Source organism: Mirounga leonina, unplaced genomic scaffold (genome assembly GCF_011800145.1).
Source record: "Mirounga leonina isolate KUSES-001 unplaced genomic scaffold, KU_Mleo_1.0 Mir_128, whole genome shotgun sequence".
In the NCBI taxonomy this organism is placed as follows: domain Eukaryota; kingdom Metazoa; phylum Chordata; class Mammalia; order Carnivora; family Phocidae; genus Mirounga; species Mirounga leonina.
Genome location: NW_023270320.1, coordinates 6,932,719 through 6,951,713, shown reverse-complemented (window position 1 = coordinate 6,951,713; position 18,995 = coordinate 6,932,719). Strand labels below are relative to the sequence as shown.

The 18,995-nt window shown below is 51.2% G+C and overlaps 1 long non-coding RNA gene across 2 annotated transcripts in view; it reads right to left on the bottom strand.

The window, feature by feature from the left end:
* Window positions 1-18,995, bottom strand: part of LOC118009978 — a 101,339-nt gene that overhangs the window by 75,076 nt on the left and 7,268 nt on the right. The window contains exons 2-3 of one of the 2 annotated variants that reach the window (XR_004679067.1): window positions 13,452-13,655; window positions 7,031-7,279 (exon numbers count right to left, since the gene is read on the bottom strand). The exons of the other annotated variant lie outside the window; for it this stretch is intronic. This is a non-coding gene — a long non-coding RNA (uncharacterized LOC118009978). Of the gene's footprint in view, window positions 1-7,030; window positions 7,280-13,451; window positions 13,656-18,995 lie in introns of those variants that run through there. 2 annotated transcript variants of the gene reach the window in all.

The following is an 18,995-nucleotide window of genomic DNA, read 5'->3' as shown; positions in this document are numbered from 1 at the left end:
GGTGGCAGAGAGAGAAGCATAGGAAGGGAGAAACAAAGGCCCAGCAAGATGGACAGAGACAGATCGAAGCAGGGGAAGCTCCCCAGCCAGAGAAAGGAGGAACAGTCTGGCGGTGTGGAGAGAGAATTAGAGCCCCTGATGTAAGCAGACTCTTGCCAGTATTGCTGGAAACAAATAGTGACAGATTGCTAACATGTTACAGTGAAAATTACCAACATGATGAGACTTTTGCACCATAACCAGCACCTCTTGTTATCCCATTAACAAAACCGATGAGACCAAATTGCTAATCAGAGAAAACATTCATGTTGGATTATATTGCTCCTGTCCTGAATGCAAGCAAAGGGCAAACCAGAAGGCACATCGAAATCTCCCAAGAGCCATTTTACCTTGGACAGGGGTGGAGAAAGCCCTGGAATGCACCCCCCCCCCCCCCGCAGCTGCCGCCTCCTTCCATTGCATCTAGAAACACCCACAGACGCCACCAGCACCTTGATGATCAACCACCGCTCTGGTATCTGTTCCCATTGCCGAGCCAGGCGGGGAAGGGCTGTGGGTCATGACAAAGAAAAAGAACCAGTGACCTTTACAAAGTACACAGGGTGCACTGGCAGGGCTGGGGGGGGCGGGGGCGGGGGGACAAGTGGCGGTGGTGCGTCTGCGTTCGTAGAGTGTTGGACTCCAGCTCACTTCCATCTGCTCCAAGAACAAACCAACACATCCGCGCTCACGATTATTTACATTTCTACCACCCCCATCTGGCCATTGCCCATTCTAGCTGGGCCAGAGAGAGCCCCGGTTCTTAATTTCATTCGTCACAAAGTTCAAACTGTCCCCTAAGCCCCGGGAGGTGTAAAGAACAGGACACACCTGGTTCTTGGAAGGATTTGCCCGGGCATCTGAAGAGGATCTTTCCTCTTTGGGCTGGGGAAGGATTTCCTGCTCAAACTCAAGGCATCCAGAGAGAGCCAGATTACGAATTCACTTTATGCGTGCTCCTCTCTCAGAAAAACGCTCCAGTTACCCAAACCTCTTAACGTCTGAGTTGTTGTTTTGTTGTTGTTGTTGTTGTTTTCCACTGGGATAATCACTGACCACGCCAAGCTCCCGGCTGCCACCCCAGAGAGCGGGCCCGCCCGGCTGCAGGCCTTCCTACCCGGTAGTCACTCAGAAAAGTAATTGGCCAAAGATTATTCTGAGTAATTTAATGGCAAGGGTTTTTTGTATACCAAACAGGGACTTGTCTTTGTCAAAAAGTCTTTACAAAGTACCCAAGTGCTAGGTGTCAGACAGGACAAGTTTTTTAATCATGTTAAAATGATTTATTTAAACGTCAAGCCATGTCACCTCACTTCCTTTCATTTTTCAAACTGTTTGTGTTTTTTCTGGATGATAAATTTATCTTCAGACAGCCTCAATATGACTAATTAACTTTGAAATATAAGAACCAGATGTGTGAGTTGGAGAGCTTTCTGAACTGATGCCAGACGGGCTGGTGGGTTTTTTTTCTTCTTCTTCTTGCTTGCCTTCCCCCCTCCGTCGCCTCCCCCATCCCCGCAACTCCGCATTCTCTCTCCCTGCTGGCTGCCCTGAAATTACTAAGCAGAGACACATTTAGTAAATGGAATCACAGGACTCCAGCTAGCTGTGAGCACCCACGGCTTGTTCTCTGCTTTCTACTGCTTAGCCTCTCAGGACCCCATGCTCTCCCTTTGAAAGTGACCCCAGGGCGCCTCCCGGTGACTGGCAGAGCTGTCCTCGGAGGAGGGGCTGGGAAAATTCCCCGGACCCACCCCTCCTTTAATGATCTATGGCGTGTGAGAGCAGGGAGCTGCCAGAATGCATTTGCCACATGAAAGTAAGTCACCCTGCACTATGACACAGAGTGATTTCTTCTAAAGAGTCTTCCCCTGTGAAGTGCTCCTCAGATCTGCCTCCTCCCTGCTCCCTTTTGATGAGCAACCCCATGCACAGCACAGGAGGAATGAGCAGGGGTGGAAGCTGGCTATTAAGTCTCTCAACTCCCAAAGCCACAGTGCTTTTCAGTTAATGGCACATTTGGGGGTTGGAAGCCACAGATGTGTGTGTGTGTGTTTCATTCTCAGGGACAGGACGGGTGACAGCAAAAATGAAAATTCCTCTTTGCAGGATTTGTGCAGCTAAGTAAGAGACCTGAGTGGAAGGCATGAGCTGGGTACCTCAGTTTCCCCGTGTAGCTATGATGGCCTGCTCCACCCAGTCTCTCTACCAGAAGTAGGTTAAGGTTATGTGAGATCACAAATGGGAAAGTGCTCTGAGTACTTGGAAAGACATGCACACATCCTAAGGGATTATTAGGATAATTACCGCTATTATTATATCATCATGACCAGTATCATTAACATGCCTCTTAATGTCTGAGATTTTTCACCTGGGATAATCTCACTCACTCGCAAGGTCAGTGGAGTTCCTCACGGTGCCAGGCTCCAAACAGTGGGCTTGGTTCTTTTCCTCCTCGGGAAGAATGACAACAGAACACCTCCCCGGGCCACAGAAAGGAAGCTGCCGCACCTGACACCTCAGACTCCCTGCTGCTGGCCGAGAAGGACTCAGCCACTGACAAAAACCAGCACTTGTGCTGTAGGGGGACAGAGGGGCCAAGAGGACGTCCCTTCCCTTCCCCAGAGAGCAAGGCAGATGAGAGGACTGGGACAGCGCCGGCTGCCCCCCCCCACCCCGCCCCCCTGGATCTCCCCCGCTCCCCACTCTGGGGACAGGACCAAGATGCATCAAGCAGGTTGGACTCTCAAAAATATAACAAGGTAGAGGTGCCTGGGTGGCTCAGGTCATGATCCCAGGGTCCTGGGATCGAGCCCCACATCGGGCTCCCTGCTCGACGGGAAGCCTGCTTCTCCCTCTCTCACTCCCCCTGCTGTGTTCCCTCTCTTGCTGTCTCTCTCTGTCAAATAAATAAATAAAATCCTTAAAAAAATATATATATAACAAGGTAAGGCAGGTCCCTTCAGGTCCCCATGCTTCTCCTCCCCTGATCCTGGCCCCGCTTCCTTTCCACAGAACACTCCCTTGCTTTCAGCAGTGCCACCTAATCCCCAGTGAGGGGGGGGGTGTCACCCCTCAAGGAGGTGTTTGCATCTTAGCGGGAGTTTCTGGGAACTTAGGAAGAAAAAGGCCTTCAATCATTCCACGTGGAAAACCATGAAAAGGAGAGGAAGGAATGGATGGGGCGAAGAGAGCATGCTTCACACTTCCCAAAGCAAATCGTGCCTGCTCCTGATGCCCAGGAGACATCTTGCAAGCAGACAGATGGACCAGAGCGGGTGGGGGTAGTTGGGAAGGCGACACCGAGGAGGCCAGCCTGGTGGCCCCCCAACCCCGACCTGAGGCAGGAGGAGGGAAGACCCTGTTATAGGGCGGTGAGTGTGGGCACATATCCATGGAAGCGTGCCCTCACCTCCTAGAGCCCTTGCCCCTCCTCTCGGAAGACAACACTGTGAAGCCTGCCAGAACTCCTTGGGGAGTGGGAGAGGAAGGTGGCAGGAATACAGAGAACTAGAGCTTTGTTTGGTATCTTCCAACTTTCCAGAACAGACAGACAAACAGATGAGCAAGCAGTGCAATAATCCAGTGAGAGAGACGGAGCATGCGCGCGCACACACACACACCAGTGCAGAAGCACTAGCCCCACCCGTCCCCGAGAGGGAGCCCTGAATACACCACCCACGGCCCCCACCAGGGCACCCCCCCAGTCTGCCGTTGGAGAAAGCTGCATCCAGGACCCTGGCTGGGTTCTTTCTATAGCACTGCCCCCCCTTCCCCAGGGGAAAAAAATTTCAGATAATTTTTGGGCTATGAATAACATTTCCTGCTATGTCAAACTAAGATAATTATGGAGCTTACCAGATCGCAGGATCCCTGATTAACTGACCCCGGACAGGGAAGTCTGGGAAGTTTGAGAAGCCCACAGACTGGGAAAGGGAGCCCTGGGCTCCTGGGACTGGTGTGGGACCGCTGCCTCCCCCAGCTCTGCTCTGCCAGGAAAGACCAGACCTGTTTCCACGGGTCTGCACCTGAGAGCTTCCCTCTCCGTCGGGCTTCCTTCTCTCCCCAGGGGGAATAGAAGAATTCGCACTGGTGAGCCAGGAGGCGCCCCGTACTTCTGGCCAAGGGTGCCCACCCTGGAACGCCCATCTGACTACACAGCCCCACCCAAGCAGTTTTTGAAACTAAAAGACCTGGATTTGCTCTCCCCCCCCCCCCACCCCCCATGCAAGCATCCCGTGCCTTCCCCCACTAAGTGCACATAACAAGCCAGAAATTTGAGGCTGTAACCGACAGGAGCCATCGTTTGGGAGCTGTCAGACGCGATGTCTCAGAGGCCCGGGATCCGAGGGCCCTTCCCCCTGTACAGCCTGAGATATTTAATAAAGTAAAGCCCTCAGGATCAAGAGGCTGCAAGCCCTCCCATTCCTTCCTCCGGCTCGCGCTGGAGTTCTTTAAAGCCTGCCTCGCGTCTGTCTCTCTCCAGAAAGCCTTTCATGCTGCCTTGCCAGACTGACATTTTGACAAGTTGCCACGAGTGACATCTGATTTGTACAAATTTCAAGACTAATAAATCTACCTGTCAAAGCGGAAACTTTAAAAGGAGCTAAGCCCAGCGGGTATAGTTTAACAGAACTCAAGTTGATGAAACTGTAGGACGGAGAAATTATATCTGTCACAATCCACCCACATTAGTTCTGCAGAAATGTTGGCATGAAACAAACGTCTTTCACGGGTGTTCCCAAAAAAAAAAAAAAATTTTAATAAAAATTTTTTAATTGAAATAGGAGATTAATACCATGAGTAACAAGTAACAGTTCTATTTGTAAACTACCAAATTTTATTTATTTAATTTTTAATTTTGTTGCAGATGTGAGAAGTGTCTCTCCTCCTACCTCTTAAGCTGTCTCCCTGGGATCTGGACTTTCAGTTCAAGCTGGGGCCCATCAATCACACTGCAGCTCCCCAGCTCTCTGGCTCCTGGGGTGAATGGGGGCCGAGCACCGTGGGCGGGGCTGAGGCTGAGGCAGGCCCCGCCACCCACAGCCCTGCGTCCTGGCCGGGCCTCCTGGTACTCTGCTCCTCCATCTGGGCAGGCGCAGGGTGCTGAATCGCTTCCCCCACTGCTCTCCAGCCTTGACCTGGAGCCCGAAGTCTGGCCCCCCATTCTGGGCTTTGCTGTGGGATTTCTGTTTTAAGGATGTGAATGTTGGGGGACGGGGGGAAGAAGTTATGTCTGGCTAATTTTTTATTTTGTTTTGTTTTGTTTTTATCTTATCTTCCCTTCCTGTTTCTGACAAGTCCACTTTTGCCCTGAATCATCACGTCACACGAAGAAGCCAGAATTCACAGATCGGAGGAAGAAACCGGGGGGCGCGGGGAGGCCTTCTCAGGGTTCCCATGCACCTAGAGAAGCCAAGAACATGAATGCATCTGAAGCAGAATCCCTGGTGTTTCTCTGTCCTTCCCTCGGCCTCCCGCACCCCCGGAGCCCGACAGGAGGATAGACTGCTCCGGCTCCTAGAAGTGGCCCCCAGTTGCCCTTAGCGGGGAGCTGTTTTCTGTTTGATGGCTGTAACCTCCAGATAATTGTTACTATTACTGCTGTCTTTTCTCCCCGAGTTCAAAATGGTTCAGAAGCAAGTAGGCGGGACAGAGAGGATCTTTGTTCTCCAGTTCAGCCAGGGGCAGTGCGCTGAGGTCACCCAGCCAGGCAGGATGGAACCCAGCATTTCGGGGCGGGGCCAGCCCCACCCCCCACCCCCACCCCCACCCCCCACCCCCCACCCCCGGCCGCTGGTAGATCACGTGGTCCTTCTGCTTCCTCCCCACATGGCTGTCTCCTCCCTCCAATTCCAGAGCTTCTGCTTGGTATTTATTTGGCTGGGACAATATCTAGAAGTGAACACCTTCTTTCACACTTCTTGGCCCACGCTAGGAACTCTGTGTGGGACCATGGTGACAGTCAGGATAATTGTCTTGCAGCTGAGGACTAGGAGACTGGGTCCAGACTGCAGGGTGGGGTGGAGGGGGGTCTGGCAGCAATTGGGGATGATCCCCAAGACCCAGAGCACCAACGCCAGTCTGTCTGCCCTGAACTGGGGTTGGGTTACCCCCAGTTCTACCCAACTCCATCTTTTTCCCTGCCCATTAGATTTTGGTTAGGTGGATTCCACGCGCAAGACGCTCAGTTGTCCACTACGGGAGTTACGAAGAAGTGCAAAACATGATCCTTGTCCCAAAGGCCTTTGCAGTCCATATGGGGTGATGTAACAAGATGACGTAACAAAATAGATCCTGATCAGGAACAAAGGGATTTCGAGGACAAAAAGGAAGCAGGGCGGTGAGTGAAGGCACCGGACCAGCCCTGCCACCCACTGGCTGTGGGACTATGGTTAAGAACCTGTCCTCTCTAAAATATCGGTGACAAGATGAAATGAAGGCCCCTGCGTTCTCTGTGGGCTTTGGAGAAGAGGCATTGTGGGATCCCATGTGTGAAAGCTCTTTATAAACAGTGAACAGTTCGGGGCGGGGCGACCAAGGGCTAGGTTAGGATCCAGCAGGAACACCGCTGATGAGTCAGCAGCCCCGGGAGGTAAGCGCACAAGAACAGCTCACAGGGGAACAGCGATACTGCTTTTTCCAGACTGTGCTGGGGCAAAGCCACCGATGAGGACAGCACTTCTTGCAAGTGGGAGACTCTGGAGCAGTGACTAGACATCCTGCGGTGGGACCCCACGGCAGTCATGGCACAGAGCAGGGCCAGCTCCCCCCCACCCCCAAGCTTAGAAGGCCCAGGATGCTGAAAGCGTGCAGGTGTGTCAGGGCCCACAGGTAAATGCCTGTGTCAGACACACCCGTGATACTCGTGCCCCGGTGACATTAGGATTCATTTTCTTTTTTTTAATTTTTTTTTTAATTTTTTAAATTTTATTATGTTATGTTAGTCACCATACAATACATCATTAGTTTTTGATGTGGTGATCCAGGATTCATTTTCTTGCATGAATGAGCCTGACCTCTTTCATTCATATATTCGCCTTTGATCAGAGAAAATCTTCAGAGGCGGTTATTAGGAAAGCAAAGCACAGAGAGGTCTGGTTCTTGTGTACCACACACAGCCAGCCAGCAGCAAATCTAGGAACTGCTGGGTTGAGTTTTCTGCTGAAACAGTTGCTTTCTCTCTTTTCCCTCAGCAAGACAGTCTCTCCAGGGAAAGGTTCGACGATGCCAAATGTGACTAATAAAAAAAAATTGTTTAAAGGGTTTTTTTCTAGAATAAACACTTCATTTTCTATTTTATTGGATTAGTGTTTGCTAACCTCCAAAGTTTCTTGCCTAGCAAATTGGAGACCATTTCCCTTATATAATGAGCTTCCTCATGTTTGGATGAGGTGAGGCAAGTCTTACGAAAGGCTAGAGGCTCACTGTAGGGCAGAGGTAGCAGCCCCAGGCAGGTCCGGGGGACTGAGGCCCAGCCTGAGAGCTGCAGGCCCAAGGGGCTGCCTTCCCCTGCAAAGGGAGGCAGGGTGCTTTGCCCCGGACACAACAATTCTATAGCCCATTGCCTCCTGTCAGGGGTCCATTACCCGCGCGGCAGGAGGAACTTCACTTTGAGAGAACAAGGCCCATCTCTTCTGCTGCCTCCAGGCAGCATTTTGGGTTTTACAACCAAAGAGGAAAAGAAAAGAAGAAAAAGAAAAAGAAAAAGAAAAAAAATCCTGAACTGTTTTTCAAATGTTCTGGGTCTTGGCAAACCCCAAAATGTCTTTTGCCAAATGCTTTTTCCCTTAATTTTCAAACCTCGGGTGTATTTCCAGAACAATCCAATCCATCTGCTTCTGATTCATTTACACTTAACTCATTAGGAGGCTGTTGCGTAAGGAGTGGTTTGACGTCCCCAAGATCCCCGGGTGAGGGATTCTTCTTCCCCTTTGAATCAGAGGGAGGCATCCTGCCAGCTGGGCATGGAACACAAACCCAACAAAATTGAAAGCCTGGCTTGAAACCCCAAGTCCCCAGGATGAGAATCAGGTTCTCTTATGTCCCACCCATCATTCACTCTGTCCTGTTCTCCCCATCAGATTATCACCATTATTGCTGTTATTGTCATTAAGGATACAACAAAGGGCCACATATTATTGTTAAAGACTTGGCATTCTATTCCGCTGCGTGCTATTCTTCATTCATACACTCTTGACTCATCTGTTGAGACATTAAATAAACCCTCCCAGCCAATGGTGAACTACCAGCAGGGCCAAGGCTGGTGTATCAGCTACAAGATGTCCACCGAAGCACCAATCCCAGCGCAGTTTACCTTCTGCGAGGGCTGTGAGCTCTACCAGGAAGCCCAAGAGCAGAGATGTGGGCAAAGAACAGCTTCTAAGGGCAGAAAGCAAGGCTGGAGAAGGCCGGGGGTGGGGTGGTGTGTAGCCCAGGGGGAAGCACAGAGAGAGAGGCTGCTCGTCTCCAGCGACATGAATGACTGGCCAAGCTGAGCCACAAGCTTCTAATGCAGCACCCAAATCACACTTTCTTCCCTGGGGAAGAGTCTCTTCTCTCCCACCTTCCATTCTTCATTATCATGGTTCTCACTTCCACCTTTATTCAACAAACTTAATTTTAAAAAATTGTGTTCAGTGCCTTCTATGTGTTCAGCCCTGCTCTATGCTGGGAATCACAGGGGACAGAAGAGGTGGATAAAGCAGTCTTCCCTTGAGAATTTGCAGCCCATCTGGGGGGACTTTTTTGTTGTTTGTGACAGTAGATCGTTAGCAAGACAGCCCTTGGCCACAAATGAGCACGGCTCAGGGAGAGTGTAATAGCTGCCCACTGAGGAGAGAGATCTCATGAGCTGGACCAGTCAGAACATCTGCACAGAGGAGGTGGGTTTCGGACGAGCCAGCCTGGGAGATTAGCGTTTGGCCAGATGGAGAGGAAGAGTAGGTTCCTGGAGGAGGAAATTGGGCTGAAGGCTCATTGATGGCAAAGAACATAGCATGTTCGTAGAGCAGTAAGAGCAACCATGTTGAGAAACAGAGGCAGATGAGAAAGTAGGCTGTAGGTGATTCAGCTAAAAAGCCTGGATTTAATTTCAAAGGCAAGAATGAGTCACTGGAAGGTTCTGAGCAAGGAAGTAAGATGGAGAGTGCAGTGTTTCAGGGGGAATAATCCAGTGTTGATGTATGAGGTTGACTGACGTGGAGAAAGTGTAGGCAGAAGACAGTAGGAAGGAGTCTGTTGCAATAATTCAGGCATGTCATGACAGGGCTCTGGAACAGTGTGGTGGCAGTGAATGAGGACAAGAAAGAACAAATATTATGAAGATAAAATCAATTGAACTTGATGACTCAGTGGCTGGAGGACCCCGAAGAAGGGGGAAGAGTTAAGAGAACACAAAAACCCGGGAGTTTAACAGGTGGAGAGAACATTCTCCACTCAGATGGCATGTGTGTGGCATGTGCCAGACACAGTGCTAAGAGCCTCCCATGAAATACCTCAGGACCCTCACCACAGAATGACAGAGCAGGTACTATCGTGATCCCTGTTGTACTGAGGAGGAGCTGGGGCTTGGGAAGGTTTATTAGTTTGCCCAAATTCACACAGAATGGCTGGGGACTTTAACCACGCTAATCTGATGTGTCTTCTTCCCTAAACCAAGCCTCCATCCTGTCTTACTCATCTTCTCACTGACCCCCACACACGGCATGCTCACTCCTGTATCTAAATCCATTCTGAAATGCCTTCTGTACGCCCCTTCACTTACCTAAATCCCGCTCAAGCCTCAACTCCTTCCAGAAACCTGTCACCACCTGAGCTTCCACAGACCTTCTCTCTTCACCACCTCCTCTAAGATTTATTGTCAGAACCACAGCCCTGAGCATCTAATCTCACACCTTTTTCTGTTGACTTAGTCTGTTCCTATGTTCACCTATTTCCTGGTTTGGGGGCCTGGCACTGGAGCTGAGCCCGAATCCTAGCCTTGCTTCTTAACTAGTTGTGTAGCCATGGGCAAGTTACTCAACCTCTTTCAATCTGTTTCCTTAGTAAAAGGGTTACTGTCAGGATCATATGGCAGAATGCCTGGCACATAAAACATACTCAAAGAATGGTATCTATCAGTATGATGACTGTTGTTTTTGTTAATAGTCTCATGATGGGCAATGTTATGTCCAAAGCTTTGGATGTAGTAGGTGCTCTATGAATAGTCTGCCACTTGATTTCTCCGTCATTTCAACAGCTATATACAGCATGTCAGTATTTACTCTTATAATCTTAAAATTATTACATGTATCTCACCACATTTAGAACAAATGTACATGCTTCTGATGGAGCATCTCCAAACCAGGGTTAAGAATTCCAGAAGCAAGCCAGACAACCACAGGGTAGAGTAAGACGTGCTAAGCCTCACCTTCTCCTCCCTACAGGGGGATACGGGACTCGGCCCAGCCGACAGCTCAGCTGGTGCTGATGGAATAGGGGCCCTGTCCCAAACACCGCCCTCTGACACCCATTACCCTGGCCCAAGGCCACTCCATGGAAGGAGGGTCTCTTCCTTCTCAGTCTCACTGTGTCCTCCCTGCTTTCCTTCTTATCACCTAGAAGGCCAGTGGTGGGACCCCTTTAGCCATTCAGAGCACCTCCCCAAGATTCCCCAGGTTTTCCTCTTTCCTCCCCCAACAGCTCCATCAAGCTCAGCTCTCCCCAGCTGCCCCTGAAGATGACAATTCACTTGTGCTAATGCCCAACAGCTTATAAGCACTCAGAGCAAAAGAGGTCACAGCCCTAACCCGCCCCCCCAAAATGTGGAAAAGAGGTGAACGGATGAATTTGAGGGGCCACTGGTACTTCAGGGGCAGGTATCTAAAGCAAGCACCCTACCCTTGCTCTTCATTCATTCATTCATTCACTCACACACACCCTGACAAATGGCAACAGGGACTCCTGCTCAGGAGAGACACAGAGATGGAGATTTAAGGGCCGAAGAGCCCAGGCAGGCCGTGGGGAGCGACAAGCAGCACATGCAGGACACGTGCTGAGGGGTCTGCAACCCTTCCTGCAGCTGATGGGTGCTTCTGACCCTCGGGAGCAAGTACCAGGTTCAGACTGGGCTGGGTAGCCCTTCACTGTCCTGACCCTGCAGAGACCCCAGGGCGCCTGGCTGCTGGCAGAGGGGAAGGTGCCGGAAGCGGAAGACGGGAGAACAGGATGGCACGTAGGACACACTTCCGTGGCCCTCCAGGGAGATGCCACCCAGAGGGAAGGGAGCGGCCGCCTGGGGCCCTGTCTTTCCCTAAGTGGGGGGGATGGGCAGGAGAAGCCCCTGCAGCTCCCTAACTTCTCGGGGGGGCAACCAACTTGGTGGTGGATCTGCCTCCATCAAAGTGTTGCCTGCAGTGGGGATAGGAGGGCAGGTTATTAGGATCCACGAATTGCCTCTCCATCCTTGGCCCCGGCAGTTTTCTCTCTTTTTCTTTTTAATGGGGATTCAAGGCCAAAAATACTCTCTCTCTCTCTCTCTCTCTCTCTCACTCACACACACACACACACACACACACACTCTCTCTCTCTCTCTCTCTCTCACACACACACACATTCAAAGGGAGGGTGGCAGGAGGAGTCAAACCCCTAAGCGCATCTCAGGCTTTAAACATGCACAGGCTGTGCTTGGGGAAAATGTCACCGCTTGGCTGAGAGCATGGGTGGCACTGGCAGGCAGGGAGAGGCAGAGAACGAACGGGAACCGAATTTAGGAGTGACTGGAAGGTCGACAAGAAAGAAAAGCCAACACGCAGCATATATACATAGAAACGAGAAGCGCTTCTGAGCACGGCTCTGGCACTTTCGAGGCGGCCACAGTGGCCTCTGGGCAGAAAGAACGGGCTGTGGTCCCCCTACTGGATGCGACGCTCTGCAGGCACATCCCTACTCCCGAGCCCCGGGTTCTGCTGCTCTCCCACCCCCACCCCAGCCCCTGCCGCCACCAGCTACCCACGCAGAGCCCCACCAGTCTCCCAGGCTCGCTCCAGTCTCCACTGGAGTTCAGACACCTTTCAGTCAAACACTGATCTTCTGTCCTCTCACCATTCCCCACGCCCTGGAATTTTTGATAATTAGAGCCAAGTCCGATGTAGCCTTTGGTCTTCATCTGCCCTTGTAAGGCTTTCTAGAGGTGCAAGTACATCATGTCTCTCCCACTAGAAATGGCACGTTCTCCAAGTTCAGGCACGGTGCCATTTGCTTCTCCCATCTTCCGGCCACTGTGCCCAGCACGTGGTTTAGGGACAAGGCGGAAAGACATGGACGCCGGGGCTGACTCAGCTTGGACCTCATGTTACTGACTGGCCACCAAAGGCTGGCATAACTAGAGAGAGTCCCCAAGCCCTGCAAAACACCTGCATACCCCCCTCCTTTCCTCTCGCAAGCAAATGTGCTTTTCCACATACTTTTTTCTGTCCATAGCTGTTCTGCAGAGGTTCCCTTCTTTTCTAGTTCAGGTACATTGAAACCTCTTTGCCTGGTGCCTAATCATATCCAGCGGCCCAGAGTTGCCATATTATATCAGAAGATGTCAAAAGCTTTATACTCAAAAAAACCACAGCACTTGGGGGATTAAACCAGGAGAATTTAACTTGCTTAACTGCGATAAAGTCTGGTTAGGGAGATTACAGCTGTTTACCCGAGAAGTAAATATCTCTGAGCTCTGACTGGGCCGGGAGGAAGGGAGGGCTTGTCTGGTAATTTTATCATCTTGCAGGAAGAAAAGGGAGAGGAGAAAAGAGAGAATAAAAGATGAGAGGTGATAATCTCTGAAGTTGAGATCACTGTGTTACTGCACCAGGCAGAAATAAAAGATAACCATGCTGGCAATCTTGCGGAGAGACGGTCTGCTCGCTCAGGAGGGCCGCCGACCTGCTGCCTCAGAGCCCGGGAGAGCCAAGGGGCCGCCTATGGGGGGCGCAGAGAGAGAACTGGCCCGGGCAGAGAAAAATGGGTTGGGGGGTCCCCAGGAAGAGAGATGTGCAACACAGTAAGCCTGCCCCATCTCTCTTCCAGAATATATATACCCTTAGACCCCAATAATCTTATACCCAGAACAAAATTCCAAACCATCAAATGGAAGGATTCTCAACTGTGTGCAAGATGGCAGGATGGAGGGAGCAGCGCTTTGCCCAAAACACCAGAAAGGGGGTAGAGGGAAAGAGGAATGTGTGATTTGAAAATGAGTTATGATTTACCTCAAAATTTAAAAATACAATAGATTGCTTTCATCATATAAATGTCAGCGAGGAATGCTCAACAAAATCTCCCTAGCTGAGGTGGCATGAATTTTAAAAAGAACTGGTTGGAAAACACTGATTCTAGTCCATCCTCCCCATTTCACAGGCCAAGAGAGAAATAAAGAGACTCACCCACAATCACAGAAGTGGTCCCCAGGAGAGCCAGGAAAAGAAACAAAATCACAGATACTTGTGTTCTAGAAGAATTATTCTTGTTTCACCAACGGGCTCCTGGTATACGAAAAAGCTTCACCCCAAGAGCATCATTCCTGGACTTAGCCTGTGGTTGTGGCCACCTGGATTGTGTCCTCAGCATAATCCAGGGCCAGAGTCCTTCTAGGAAGGAAGGGAGGGAGGAAGAGTGGGAGGAAGGAAGGAAAAGGAAGAAGGAAGGGGAAAGGAGGGGGCGAGAGGGAGGGGGACAGGGAGGGGCTAGGGGAAGTGGGGGAAGGGGGAGGGAGAGATTGCATGGGTTTCCTTTTGCTGCTGTAACAAAATACCATAGATTTAATAGTTTAAAATAACACAAATTTGTTATCTTATAGTTCTGGAGGCCCCAAGTCCAAAATGGTTCTCACAGGGCCAAAGTCAAGGTGTTGGCAGTACTGTGTTCCTTTCTGGAGCCTCCAGGGGAGAATCTTTTTCCATGTCTTTTCTAGTTCCTAGAGGCTGCCTGCATTTGTGGGCTTGTGGTCTCTTCCATCTTCAAAGCCAGTGATATCCACTAGTCTTTTTCACATCACATCACTGACTCTGAGTCCCCATCTCCTCCTTCACTTATGAGGACCCTTGGGATTACTTTGGACTCACTCAGATCCTTAATCAGGATAATCTTCTTATCTCAAGGTCGGCCTGTCTGCAACCTTCACTCCCCTCGGCCACGTATTATAACCTGTCTGCAGGCTGCAGTGATTAGCATGTGGACCTAATCTTGAGGGGACCATTACTCTGCCTCCCACAGTACTCGAACCTCCTCCCTGCCCTCCTCCCTGCCGGGGTGACAGAAGACATGGCCAGCTAATCCCAATGTCTGCCTCAAAACCCTTCTTAACAATGCTTCTGGCAGTCGGACATGAATCAACTGGACTTGGCTTCGAAGCAAAATCTACTTGCTAACCCTGACTACAGATGTAAACGCTAGAGAAAGGGCAAGATGGTGGATGAAATGTTGACATTTGCAGGCCATCTCGGGGTTTGGGTGCAGTCCCCAAAAAAGACAGACATTTGCAGACTGCTATTTCTGACATCCCAGCAAATCCAGGGGCTTCGTGGGCCCCTCCCTCCCAGCCATGGGGGGTCTCAGCTGATGGCAGGACATTTTCCGGGGCAGGTTTTCTTGGGGGATTTTCTGTCTGAGGACTATTAAGTTGTCCCATTTGTCCCATGGGGGACCTTGTTTTAGGATCACAGGCCCACCCTCTTCAGTCACTTTCCACATCTGCCTCGAGCTGCTTGCAGAGCCCTTGCTCTTTACAGGGAGGCTAGTGCTCTTTCCACAAGGGAGTCCTCACTGCTAGCTTCGAGAAATGTACTGGCACTGCCCACTGGGGTCGCCTCCATCAACCCGGTTTGCACAGTGAAAAACAGTTCCTGTTTCCCTCCCTCCTAGAGGGTTAGGACCAGATGTGACTCACAGCTGGAGGACAAAGCTCTGCCATGTCCAACCGAGAGAAGGTACGTTTGCGCCCGTGCTCCCAGTCCCCGGCTCAGACCCCAACCCGGGGCGGGAGGTCTTTGTTGAAACAGAGAGGGAAGTATAGTTATGTGACTTGGGGACCGTCCTTGCTCTTCTACTGGCTGGGAACACAGAGTCGGGGCAAGTCACTTCATTTCTGTATGAGCTTTCATTTCATCGAGTCAAAAAAAGACGAGGCCATATTAATTCTAGGATTTCTGAAAATTCTTATCACAAACAGTTTTGGCTCTCACAGCCTGGAGTGGTTCCAGAAAGGTGTAAGGAGAGCAGTGGGGGCCTTGGAACCATGGTTCTGAAAAGGGACAGAGGACACGGGGATGCTCAAGCAGGAAGAGAAGCTGGCGTTCGGGGCCCGGGACCCTGGCCTCCTGGGCCTACTTGGATACAATCCTATTAGGAACAATGGCTCACCCGGGCGTCAGCCCTTCCATAATTACCCACCCCCCCATATGTCTAGGTCCCTAGGAGTTGCCCCATGTGTGCGCAAGACACAGTCTTCTGACCACCCACTGCTGTATTCCCTTTGGCCTGCTCTAGGCCCTCTACCAGGACCCCGGACACCGCCACCTCTCGCTGGGCCCTGCTGTCACTGCCACCACAGAGGTGCCGGAGGCCCCCTGAGGCCAAAACCTGCTGGGTTCCACGGTGAAGGAGAGAGCGTCTCCCCCCCATTGTGCATTTTACTCTGAGGGCAAGTCCCAAAGCTGACTCCCCAGGGACCAGCACGTGTTACTTTACACATGCTTCCCGTTTGTATGTGTGGCCTCTCAGCTCTCCAGGGGTTTTGTAAAGAAGCCCAATGGGGGCTGAGTTGTGAGCCAAACCCAGCTGTGAGCCATTCACCAGACCAGGCTCAGAATTATTCCCGCCCTGCTACAGTCAAAGCTCAGGTCTCAGGTCAGCTGTTTGTGCTGGTTCCTTCTTCTGCCGTCGAGATAAGCTCCTTCCCAGGAGGCTGAACGGGCCCACCCCAGCCGATCATGGGGCCTGCTCAGCCGGGCCTGACCGGGCCTGGGCTCAGGCTGGGACTCCCTGGGCACCTCGTGTGTGTGCCAGCCCGCCATGTGAGAGAGGCACTGCCCTCCGGCTTCCCAGCCACAAGAAGACCAACGTTGGAAGCTACAAAGAGCCAGATTTTTTTTTTTTTTGCCTTATATGTTGAGCCAAAAATCGAATGGATCTGTCAGTAGGTAAAATGACATTCCTCAGGTGGTCATGAGTGTCCCGTAACATGAACCGTTTAAGTCGGGTGGTACCCGACTTAACAGTCACTAAGACAGGGAGGTCGGGAAGAAGATGCCCCAGGTGTCAGACACTGCCCTGGAAGTCTGTATGTCTGTCATCTCTCACTACACAATTCTTGCTGGGAAAGCACCTCCTGAGTTGCCCTAGAAAAAGGTGCCAGGCTTAGCAACTGGCTTCATTGCCTGGGGTGGGGGGTAACCACCCCGAGTTCCCCTTGGGAATCTAGCTTTCAAGGTTGAGACCCTCCTATTTGCAGATGGAAGAGTGTCATACAGGAGTAGCCACGACCTTCTGCAAATTACAAGGACATTACCGTGTGATGGAGTCCAAGGAAGACCAGTTCAGGGGGGATCAAGTAGATCCCGGGAAAGAGAGAATTCAGGGAGTACATTAGCTACCCTCACATGTCCAAGGGACTGCACGAAGCAAAAGTACATTCATATTTTCAGCCTAGGGTAGTAAAAGGGACCACTGGGCTGGAGGCAAAAGACCAGCTGGATCCGTGGCTCCCTCACGCACGAACTGTGGCATGTCAGGCAAGTGGTGCAAACCCGGAGCTTCCATTTCTTCAGCATGCACGTCATAGGGGTGTTGTGATGAACTAAGATAACGATGTGACAGCACATGGCGGACTGCAGTGCTGTCCACCACTGCCCCCCCGGCTTAGCTTCCCACGTGTCAGAAGCAGCTCTGTACACCCAGTGCCGGGTCCCTCCCTGGCCCGGTGCGCCAGTGTTCAGTAAACGTCCACTGAATTCTCTGGAGAAACATCTCAGGAGGCAAGCAATAAAGGTTCTAAGGAAGCTAAATCCATCTTTAACTTAGGCAAGACCTATGGAACTGCCGGAGCCGTCCGCCGGGCTGATTCAGAGGCAGACTGCTCTGCCCCACGGAGGCGTTCAATTCCAGGAGGTTTAACAGCCTTTAGAGATGCTCTAGAATGATCTCTCCCCCCACAGAATGTGGGTCACAGAGGGTGGCAGAGCCACGCCAAGGTATAGATACTTCACTGGAAATCCACTTCGCTCACCAGCCCACGAACCCACCTGACGCATCAGCATCTCAGTGCACACAAGTCAAAATCTGGCCTCACCACAGCCCCCATCCCTGTGTGCCGGGCACACTCAGAGGACTCTGGGGCACTCACAAAGGACTGGGGTTGTGAAAGCGGGGCACGCCGAGGCTTTGTCGAAAACCAGACCTCCCGATCCAATATATTACAACACAGTGACGCTTCACTGACGCATATGCACCAGATGAGCACTGGATTCACTCGTTCAGCAGGCACGGATTGAGCCCCTCATCCAGGACAGGGATGATCAGAGGGTGGGGAGGTGGGGGTGGCAGCCGAGTGGGGGGCTGACAGCGGGCGGAGGGTATATAACAGATTTGCTCTGCCCCAGGGCGCGTTCGTAGCTATCCGGGAGACAGACATTATGTAATAACCGAGCAAACACACGTACAACTGCGAAGTGTGATCCGCCGTGAAGGAAAGGTAAAAGGGGATGTTGAGGGACCCTAAGGGTGCCACAGAGAGAAAAGTCTTCTCTGAAAAAAGCGACATTGAACTCAGCCTGGAGGCGGAGTCCGGGACAGCCAGCCGAAGAGGGGGAAGAGGCAGCGAGTCAGCGAAGGCCGGAGGTGGGAACGTGACTGAGACAGTGCAGGAGCGGAGAGAAGGTGTGTTACAGCTGCAAACGGCGAGCAGGTGGGCCGGAGGGACACGGTAAAGGCTGTGTCTGTCTTACCCTAAATGCAAAGGACGGCCAGTAAAGGATGTTGGGCGAGGACGGAGGAGGTCAGATATGTGGCTTTAGAAGATCACAACCCTCACTCCCACCCCTGGGGAAGAAGGGAGTGGAAGGGACGGTTGAAAAGCTGGTGGGGGGCTGGGGTGGGGGCTGCCGTGCCCAAAAGTGGGTGCAGCACAGAGGTACTAGCAAACATTGATTCTATTTGCGCTGCCCCCTGCAGGAAAGGGGAAAAGAGCAGGGGGAAAAGGATGCGCTCCAGGAAAACTATGGGAATAAATTTAAAGCAATCCTAAAGTCTTAAAGAGTCTGATGACACGTAATTAAAGTCAAAAGATAGATCTTAAGCTCCAATCGTTCACATGGCCTCAGGCTACTACTTAAAGAAAAAAAGGATAGAAGGAAATACACCAGTATGTTAACAGCCGTTAACTTGGATTACGGGGGCTTTTTACATCCATCTTTGTCTGTTTCTGTTTTCCAAATTTTCTACAGTCGTTTATGCGTTTCTTTGTAATTAGAAAAAAAAATCCAGATATTAAGAAATAATAATGTCATCTTCTCACTTCCTGGGTGTGTCTCCAGGAAAGAATTAAAGGTGTCTGCTGGGATTCCATCCTCCCGTTGGGATGGTTCTCCTTCCTACAGAAGAAAGAGCCAGAAGCATTCAGAAATCGCAGTATCAAATTCTCCCACAAAGTCCCGGATCTTAGGACAAAAGCACGTACCTGTAATTGCTTTCTTCAACTGCCCTGGTACCACACTCCTCTCTGGGGCTGACCCCCTAACGTTGCCTCCCAGCCCAGCCTCTCCACGGGCTCCCTGGAACCACACCACCCAGGCCCTGGCTCCCAAGCTGCTGCCGCCTGCACCAGAGATAGACATCTGATTCAAGTTACACCAACTGGATTCACTCTCTCAGGAATTTGGAATTGACACAACGAGACTGAGTGGAGAAAGATGATGGTATTTGAACAAAAATGT